A 10,699-nucleotide genomic window follows, 5' to 3' on the forward strand; every position below is an offset into this window, starting at 1 on the left:
ACTCTCTGGTAAGGTGGTATCTCAGCTCATGGCATAATAAAATCACCGTGGTCCAGGAGAAATGCTGACACATGGCTGCAGCAAGGCACCTTGGAAGTTGGCTGCAATCCAGCTTTGGGGCAGGATGAAGTAAATAAAGCCCGTGGCTGTAGTTCCCACGGGAGAGAGACAACCAGCAGCACCTCAGGAATGACCTCAGACAGACAGGGACAGCAGGTGGGTCTGAAGAAGGTGAAGGCAATCAAGTAAGAGATTAAGAAAGAATGAACACAAAGAGAAAGTGAGAAAAAAAACAGAAGACAGAAGAAAAAAGAGAGAAAAACAGAGGAATTAAACCAGTGAGAGAATAGATACGAGGCAAAGATAGTGTCAAATGTGCTCATCAGCTCAAGGAAAACAAAGCTCAACATGATTTTGTTTGATGCAGGGAAAAGAAACATCCCATTACTGAAATCTGTGACAGGCTACAGCATTATTCTACTCTCCTGTATCAGGAAAGAACTGGTATTGTTTAACCAACCAGGGCAGACATCAGACTGTGAGGAACAGTGAGAAAGAGAAATGCCAGCTTGGCTGCTGTTTTGCAGGGTGGTAAAACTCTTACTTTTCAGTAAAGGGGAGAGCTGAGAGAAACAAGGTCTTACCATGGTTCCCTGGCAAAAAGCCATCCATATTGCTTTGCTTGACCTCTTGTAGCTTTAATCTTGCCCTAACTTACTTAAATGTGTGTCGTGAAGCAAATGCTCTCTGCATGTTCTGCAGAAATGGGGCGGGTGAAGAGTTCACTATTCCCTGAGCCCAGAGGGAGAGAAAAGTTTGGTGGGTCGTAGCCTCCCTTATCTAGGATTTGTCAGTTTTCCTATCACTATGTAGATATCTGACTATCTCATTTGGAAAAATAAAAGGACCTACACTGAAACTGAAAGGCCAGGAGGGAAGCAGAGTCCCAGTGTGCTGTATCTGCCACTGTGGCAAGCAAGCCGTGGGTGTCTGCTTTGCATGGCTGCTGAATATCTTCTGATATACTGAAATACTGATACATACATGGAAAATTATGTTGGAGCCATTAAGTAGTTACTTTCAGCACTTGGAGAGTCAATGCACTGTATGGTAAGTACAGAAATCCAGTGCTTTCCAGCAAATTTTCAGAATAACATGAATGATCATTGTACAGCTGCACTCTAAGTGCCAAAGTTTCTGTTTGTTTGATAACCTCGGTTGTGAATGTATTAGTAAAGATATGTTTTTATTTGCATTGTGGTAGACATGGCAAATGGAGAGTATTCTTTCTGTCAGGCTACTTTATCCACAGATAAAGCTCTTTGAAAAGAAGATATCCAAGTCCGGTTAAATATAACAACTTCTTATAGGAAAAACACTGACATATCAACGATGTAAAAACAGGCACTGTGACATTTTTAAAAGCCTGATCTCCTTTTCAACACTGAGGTCTGTGTTTTTATGTTGAACCAGGCTTCCAGGTAGCGCTCCATTTCACTCAGTGAAATGCCATGGATATGTTCAAAAAGAGCAAAATTTTTCCCTTACAGAGCAGTAAATTTTCCAAGTGTTTGCAATTTGTTCTTTGCAGATGGATGAAAAAAGGAGGGAATCCACCTCAGAAATTATTAGAATACTGTCATAGTATCATTCATCTTGGCAAAAGTTGACTGAGCAGATGATGAAGATCCACTTAACTTGGACTCAATCAAAGGTTTTGCTATTTTCATTTCACAGGCCAGATGTAGCTCATCACCAGTTGGAGTTGATTTCAGAAGAGGTGTTAGAGTTTGCTAGTCCAAGAGACGATCTGATCCAGGCATCAAAGGGAGCTACGAGAGAAGCGTGTACTCTCCCCCCTGCTTGCAATTGTCTGCGGCACCGCCTGCTCACTTCTGACAGCCCCGTGCCACCCTCCCAGAGCAAGGGCTCCCACATTCCCTTCTTCAACCCTTCCCTCCCCAGCCCAATCTACCATCCTGCTGGCAGCCAGCTAAAGAGTGCAGACTTGGTGCCTGCACAAAAGTGAGGGGGAATTACTAATAAACACAAGCCTGTGCACTGGGAAAATTAAGAGCCAGCTTCGTGCTGTGTGTTCACTTGACTCATCCACACCTATGCACGGAGCAAGGAGGTAGCTAGCTCCTCAAACTTCTCCTTTGTGGCTTTTAAACTTTTTCACTCTTTTGTGGAGACACATTCTAAGTTATGTGTGCAGCATCTGTTGCCTGGTTTTTCTGACCCATGCCAGAAACTTTTTTAGTCTAAAACAACTGAAATGGTTTATTGGTGAGGCCCACAGTATTCAAGATACAAAAGGTTGATCAATACCCCAGAAGGATGCAAAAAGAGTGTGAAAATTTTTCTTACCCCTTCTTACGTCCTTAAAAAAAATGTATGCCTGAAATATTTACACCTTTTCTCCCCAATTTCCATCACTGGTTCTAATCAGAGTTCAGTATATCTCTTGGAAAAAAAAGCCCTTGCAAGCAGTGATAAATAGATAATGTCAATTACTGTGGTATTCATGCAGTAGAGCTTTGTTTTGTTAGACTGCGATTCAGCCTCATACAAAGGGTCCGCCTGACATGTCGTGAACTTCAGATCCTAAGGGGAATTTCTCTGGGGTTTACATTTTTCCTGATGCTACACAGCGTGGCTTTTCTCTCTCTTGCAGGTTTTCTGTGAGTGGGTCATGGGATTCTCTGACACATTTATAAAACATTTATAAAAAACATTAGCAACTTAAAGCTTTCTGTCTGATAGTATTTCTTCTCTTTCCAGTTTCTGGTCAGATAATCTTAAAGAGACTCTAACCGGCAGAGCAGGAAAACTTCGTTAGGATATTGCAATCAAACTAGTAAAATAGTTGTTTGGGTTTTCCAGCATATTTCCAGTACAGATCTATGCTGATATCAAAAACAGTAGTCCAGTTACAGACTTTACGAGGTCAAATCTTTGCCTGGTCAGACTTTATGTTGGTTGCTTACAATGTTCTGTTCCAATAAAGACTATTCAAATCCACGGACTCCAACTGTGTGAATGGATGAACCAATCAAAATTCCCATTGTAATAATGCATTATAGGATATTAGAATAGCAAATATATATATCAGTGTTAGAAAAGATGGGCTGTCAGTTTTGTTCTTCTCCTTTCACATTTCTTCATTTTCTTCCTTATCATCATGCCAACAACAGCAGCTAACAAAACATTTTAAAAATGGAAAAAAACCCCACCATTGCCCCAGCAATCACCATTTGGAACATTTTCATAAATGTTCTTTTCAAGACATGCCCTACTCAATGAAATAGATGCCTGAAATCATGCATACTTCAATGTATTTCCTTTTCACATTCCTTCTGGACGTGTATTTATATGCCAACTCGTCTTCATAAATTTCATACTGGCCTTATAATAGCACAAATTAATGATGCCACTAGAAAAGAACTCAGCTGCTTTCAAAGGAGCAATAATCATGTCAGAGGTGCAGTTGGCATGAAGATGATTGAGTTGCACCTCTTCTCTGAGATATTTTCAGGGATGAATCATCCCTTACATAACATATAGCAACGGACAAATTTTCCATGTTATTCTGATACCTCATGCCATCACATTTAATTGTGTAACAGTCAGTCACTATCACATAAATTTGCTTCCTCAATGATTTGTTGTAAGACCATGGTAGATGTGTTTTCGGTAAGCTGATTCGAGATTTCAGGAGACACGTGTCTGACACTGCACTGGTTGCAGGAACTGCAGGATAGTGATACACCTTTCTGAAGACAAACTCTCTTTCTGACTTTTTGATGTGAGCTAATTGGAACTCCTCTCTTGAACATTAACTCCTTCATTGTGAACAATTAAATGGGAAAATTATAGACAATAAAAAATCACTTTACTGTAAATAAAAGGTCTTTATTAGACACTTTACCTTTTTCATATGCTCATAGATCAAAAATTTGCTTTACTGCTTGTGACATTTTCCAGGCTATGCCTTGCATCTCTTTTTAAGGGAAGTTTAGAACAATTATTCATCTAATATTGTAAGCTAAGTATGCTCACCAAAAGCCACATGCTCTTTCTGTACCACAGGACAGCTACAGCACTGCTGATGTGACACAGGCTCTTATCAGACTTTCAAGTTGGTCTTCTAAAGTATTCTTTAGCTTACTGAATATTGTAATACTCCAGAGTTCATTTTTACGCAATGAATACTTTTACTGAAATTTTTCATTGTGGACTCTGGTGAAGAATGAAAGCACACAGTAGAAATTTAAAACCAACAGTTCCATACCTGGCAAGGCCAGGAATATTGGCCTTCCTCAGAGAAATGTTTTTAGTAGAAAACTGTAGATCTGGCACAGTGCATCAGGCTGCTGTTTCACACAGTGCTTCACTGAGTATGGAATAACCATAAACCACCCTCTCTTCAGGGCTGATAATGTCTCACTTCAGCTTAGTGTGTGACACCCCAGTATGCCAGGGAGTGGTGAAGTGGGTTTATATCTACATTGACTTTAACCTTACGGAGGGTGATTCATCCTGTTTAACTTTAGTACTGTAACTGAAGTGACTAAGTTAGCAATCTAGGTGCCCTTCAACTTAGGTTGATTGGGTTTTGTGCTGGTGCATTAGGATTCACAGCCTTGAACTACATCTCTCTCTCCCTCTACTGAGCCTAGCTTACCTCAGTGAGGTGCCAAATGGTACATGGGATAAATTATATTAAAATCTAATGACATTCTGAAAGAAAGTTCAGACCTGTAACTATTAGAGAAAAATGTCTGTTAACAATAGAAATACCAGATCATGGTTCCTCTGCTGAGGACAGTTGATTAGAATTTTACTAACACTGATATTTCAAAATCTTCAACAGATACTGAGTTCTTTTTACAAGAGGTGTGGGGGATGCACACACGCATTATCAAACATATTCCACCCCATGGACACCTCCATGGAAGATCAGAGGTGTCATCTAGTGCTAGTAGACGTTTATTCTGGGTGAGTGATTTTAACATAAGTCTTTACTGAATGAGTTCTGCACAAAGTTCAAGAGAGGGCTTATCTAAGCCACAGCAATGCTGAAGAAGGGAAAATCTACAAAAAATATTTACACAAGATCTCAGCAAACCTAAGTTGTTCAATGTACATGGCACCATATGTCAAATCTTTTATATATCTCTCTAGATAAGCACAGAGAATCAAAGGTGAAAGCTGGTTACAAAAGACATCTGACAGCAACTCATGTTCTGGGAAGTTACATAAATAAACCAAAAAGCAAGCCAGTAAACAGCTTCTTCACTTTTGTTTCCGAAGTTATAGACAATTGCCTTGGCTGGTCATATTTCTTTGGTGGCTTGCCCATAAAAACAATCCAAGAACAATTACTGCAAGTTCTTGGACAATGTTTTTCTAAAAACTATTACTTGAGTGAACAATCACACTTCTACAAATGAGCAAAATTATTTTATGTTCTCTGTTTAAATAATCTGGTATTCATTTCCCTGCTTTTCCTTCTTTCTTAGTGTCCTTCTATGGCAATCTGCTCCCATCTGATGGAAAGCTCATGTATTTCTGTAGCTCTGTGAATAAAACTAAACTTTTTTTCTTTTTAACGGTAAATTAGAACAAGATTCTGTATTTTCACTGCAGTGCTTTTGGCTCTGTAGTGAGGTAGTGACACTCAGTAACTTTCTCTGTAAAGAGGTGCTATTTCTTTCTAAAAAGAAAATTGGATGAAAGATTGTCAAGAAATGCACTAAAAGTCAGCAAATCCATAATATTTAGAAGTTAGGAAGTTTTCTGCATGCAGTAACATCCACTAAGATGGCATTCCAGCCTCCTCACATGGCCTGCAACACATCAAGTATTCCTATCCCCAGTTTGTGGAAATCTGCACAAACTGGTAAGTTTGCACGCAGATCTGATACAAGGGTCCCAGTGTTTATAATAGTTTTGAACATTCCAAACTGAGTTTAGGGCCTTAAACCAAAAAGGAATCCTTTGGCAATATACAGCTAAAGTTAGGCAAAAGTATATAAAAAATTGTTATTCAAGAATTTGAAATAATTGCATCTTTTTCTCTTTCCAAAGGAAATTTGCATTGAATCTATAATATGAACCTAATTCAAATGAGCTGGTTTTATTTCAATGGAGAAATAAAAGTTTCTATGACGATTTGTCACATAGTAGATATTTTTCCCACTGTGGTGGCTTGACCTTGGCTGGACATCAGGTGCCCACCAAGCTGCTCTATCATTCTGCTGCTCAGCTGGATGAAGGAGGGGAGAAAATAAGATGGAAGGCTTGTGAGTCAAGATAAGGACAAGGAGATCACTGAGCAATTACCATCCTGGGCAAAACAGACTTGACTTGGAGAAAATTAATTTAATTTATTGCCATTCAAATCAGTGTAGGGTAATAAGAAATAAAAACTAAATCTTCAAACACCTTCTCCCCACCCCTCTCTTTTTCCCAGACCTAACTTCACTCCTGATTTCTCTACCTCCTCCCCCTCAGCGGCACAGGGAGACTGGAAGTGGGGCTATGGTCAGTTCATCACATGTTGTCTCTGCTGCTCCCTCCTCCTCACTCCCTGCTCCTTCTCCAGTGTGGCATTGCTCCTATGGGAGATAGTCCTCCCCAACCTTCTCCAATGTGAGTCCTTTCCACAGATTCTTCACAGCTGCTCCAGTGTGGGCTCATCTCTCCATGGGTCCACAGGTCCTACCAGGAGTCTGCTCCAGCATGGGCTGCTCACAGGGTCACAGCCTCCTTCTGGCACATCCACTTGCTCCATCATGGGGTCCTCCATGGGCTGCAGGGGGACAGCCTGCCTCACCATGGTCTTCATCACAGGCTGTAGTGGAATCTCAGCTCCAGCATCTGGAGCACCTCCTCCCTCTCCTTCTTCACAGACCTGGGGTCTGCAGAGTTGCTTCTCTCACATATTCTCACTCCTCTCTCCAGCTGCTCCAACCCCTGGTTTTCTCTTTCCCCTTCTTAAACACATTATCCCAGAGGCACTACCACCATAGCTGATTGGCTTGGCCTTGGCCAGAAGCAGGCCCATCTTGGAGCTGGCTGTCATTGGACCCACTGGCCACAAGGGAAGCTCCTAGCACCTTCTCACAGAAGCCACACCAGTTGCCCCCCCCTACCAAAACCTTGCCATGCAAACCCAATACACCCTCAAAATTTCAAAATAAAATTGCTGTTATTAAAGACTTATAGAATTCATACAGCATTCAGTTGTTTGGGTTTTTTTAATTGAAGGGTAGAACTCAGCGTCGAGTTTTTTGAATTACGTTTTTGTCAGATATGTGACTAACAGCTGGGTAGTTAGCTGCTTTTAATCATATTGTTCTCACAACTTGTGTCAGCATTGCCTAGAGCTACAGAAAGCTGCTCAGTATTGCAGAAATTGAGAATCTAGTAAACAAAAATCAGTGTAAAATGTGAACAAAACTACACCAATACGGATTTAGACAAAAGGAGATGGGAAAGGGTAAACTCTCACTTAAACTCTTCTACCTAGCCTGAAAATAAGAGGGGGAAATGGATACAACATGGGCATCTCTGATGGGCAGAAGGGCATGTGGTTTACAGAAGCAAAGGTGAATGAAGGTGGGGGGGATGTGGTAGCAGGGAAGCCAGATCCCAGCTGCTGTGTAACCATGGGCAACTACATGGACTCACAGGGAATTTCAAAGGTGCCAGCACAACTGTCTTTGGGGTCTGCCAAACAGCCAGATGCTGGTGCAGAGTGAATATTTTAGACCATTTGCCATACTGTTTTCAGAATTCTACCTGATCATCTTCCCATCTCTTTTGGAAAACCCAGTGGTATGTTAATTACCAACTTCATGAAAGAAAAATATATCCACAGTAAGCTTAATGAGTTTACAGAACTTTTGCTTAAATGCAAGACTAAAAAAAGGATGCTGTTACAATCAGTGTGTTAAAATTCATGGACAATGTGTAACATTCATGGCATCTTTGATTAAAAATGAAATTCCTTTTTTCTGTAACACCCAGGGATTTTCATTAAATCAAAATGATGATCTTAACTGCAGCTACTAAAAGCAGCAGCTGGCGGTGAAACTGGTAGAGCTATATGGCCTGTGACATGTTCTTTCCCTACTTCTCCCCTCTAGTGGGGCAACACATATCTTCTCTATCTTCCTTCCTCCTGAAAACCCTCTCACCACTGGAGAAATATGAGAGTCCTGTAATAATGCGTGGTTAAGTCGTTCCGATGAGAAGGGTAAGCTGAAGGTATAGATTTGCAATCGGTAGATGCCTGTCTGTTGATTAGATATAACTGTGTTTTTATTTCCATCTCTCCTCCAGAGGATATAAAAGCAGTCACCTGTCAACCCAATCCAGCAATGAAATTCAGCGGCCTATTGTCCCAATCACTGCTTTCAATCACTCTAAACGGTCTCCAGAGACAATCATTATTATAGGACATGTTCCTAAGAGTAGATAAATGGAGCTCAACCTGCCAGCCTGCATAGGGAAAGATGGACAGTCTTGGCCAAAAATATGAAAGGGCCTGGAGCTTTATTGACATTTACATCAAAAATAGTTAGCAATGAAAGCAGCTGTTGTGGAGAGCTTTCACCACAACGTGTTTGGAATATGCTGTGAATTGAAATACAGACCTCCTGACAAGCAATTTACCTTCTGTCATTCTCCATGTGCTTGCAGCATTACTGGGTACTTGCTGTGATAGCCCACTTAAAGCTGCACATGTGTACAGTTTGGATGAAAGATTAACTGCAATTTGAGGCAGGAAGTAACGAATTGTGGAGTGTCATTCATAATGGCCGACATTGTCATCTGCAGGGTGACACCACAGCAAGAAGGTGCCTCTGTTGTGATGAGCTTATAGATTCAGATGTCATTCATCCTAATGAAGATCTGCCTACAGTTCTAATAAGCAGAGTGTGAGACAGCTCAGGATTATAAGCATTAATCTGCCTTGTTTGTTGACATTAACATGATGACTAAAATGCCATTATGCAAGAGATTCTTTCAAAAGCTATTAAAAAGGGGCAATCTTAATAGGAGTATTACAGCCCAGAACAAAATATGTGCCAGGAGTTAATTTCCATGTTTACTCTTGTCATTTTCTACACTGTATTTTTTCTCCTCTAAGTAACTTAGGCTGCACAAAAGTTTTTGGTATTTCATGAGCATAATACCACTTACTGTAGCTGAAATACAACCCACATGCTGGTTTCCCCTAATGCAAAAGGTAAATCCATTAACCCATGGTGCTGATAGCAGATAATGTTTAATATAAATAACAATGCAATAAATATTTAGCCGATATTTTGTGAAAATAACAAACCCAAATCATGCCAAGCACACTTAAAAGGAAGACTTATGATAATATTTAATTTAAATAATTGACCTAGTCTATAAGTAGATTGGATTTTCTTTTCAGCCACAGAAATAAGCCATTTTCAAACTAATGTGGTGCTCTTGACTATGGGGGTCAATGGAGGACTGCCAAGGCTGATTTTTCCAAAGACATCAAGACTCTTACAAGTCATTATCAACTGGAATTGAAATAAATCTGTGTGTAAATCTCTGTTTAAAGAGGGCTAGAAGGAGGATATTAAGGATTTTGATCTTTATCCCTGCAGAAGTGGATGACATACATAAAAATGGATGTGTGCCTGTCTTTGCAACTAAGCTTAAAAGAAAACTGTATTCACTAGCAAAATCCAGACAGCAATCTAGTATATGCAAATATGGGATAAAATATTTTCTTTCTAGATGCATCTAGACCCAGGGGTCAGGTTTTAGAGGACAATGATGAAGGTGGGGGATCTCTTTAAGCTTATAGATGCTTCTGCATTTTTTTTAACACCTAGTTCTTAAAACCAACTTGAAAATTCTTAATTTTTAGTTTATGTAAGACACATTTCACCAGAACATGGATATTTTTGCTGTCTGGATGCGGAACAAACTACACTCCACAGTAGGAGATTTGGATTGGAGATAGGTTAGTTAAAGATCTTCTAAAAAGGTTAATCAAAATCTAGTGGCAGCTGTTACCTTTGTAATGTGTCAGTGGAGAAAAAGGTGAAAGATTTATCTCGACATATGTTTGCCTATATATTAATGGATGCAGGTGAAGCAATTTAAAAACAAGGAGGACCTGGGAGACATGCTGAGGGCTAAGGAAAATATGGACTGCATATTCTTAATCCTTTATATCTTTGTGAAATGGACAACACTATATAGTTCTATCTACCAGAGTTCAGCAAGAAAGGAGTGGGAAGTAAATCCATTTTATGTGTGGAACCACTGTAGGCTGCTTCTAATGAGAGCTGGGACGTGGGAGCCTTATTGCAATTCTGTGAGTTAGTGACTAAAAACTACATGGAACAGCAAAGCTAGGCATGAATTTTCATTTTCTTTTCTCACAAGGGCTCCTTTTGCTACTAAGTCAGGACACTCTTAGAAAGGTTCTTTTGTTACACTAATCTAAGCACATCTAAACTGGAAACTAAAATTGCCAGAGGATGCATTTATTCCATAGGAGATCCAGCTTCCTTCAGGAAGTAAAAATGTCCTATTTAAGGTGAAGGATAAATGGCCAGTTTGCGTCAGGTTTATACTTTCGGCTACAGGTCAAGTCTAGTATGGCATCTGAAAAGGCCTTCAGGTGGGGAAGACGCTG

At 40.1% G+C, this 10,699-nt stretch overlaps 1 long non-coding RNA gene across 2 annotated transcripts in view; it reads left to right on the plus strand.

Moving 5' to 3' along the window:
* LOC113977701 overlaps positions 1 to 4,118 on the plus strand; it is a 38,611-nt gene extending 34,493 nt beyond the window's left edge. For both annotated transcript variants that reach the window (XR_003537408.1, XR_003537402.1), the window contains exon 4: positions 1,738 to 4,118. This is a non-coding gene — a long non-coding RNA (uncharacterized LOC113977701). The remainder of the gene's footprint in view (positions 1 to 1,737) is intronic.
* The last annotated feature ends 6,581 nt before the right edge of the window (positions 4,119 to 10,699 follow it).

The sequence above is a fragment of the Neopelma chrysocephalum genome, unplaced genomic scaffold (genome assembly GCF_003984885.1).
Source record: "Neopelma chrysocephalum unplaced genomic scaffold, ASM398488v2 Primary Assembly neopelma1_22, whole genome shotgun sequence".
Taxonomy (NCBI): domain Eukaryota; kingdom Metazoa; phylum Chordata; class Aves; order Passeriformes; family Pipridae; genus Neopelma; species Neopelma chrysocephalum.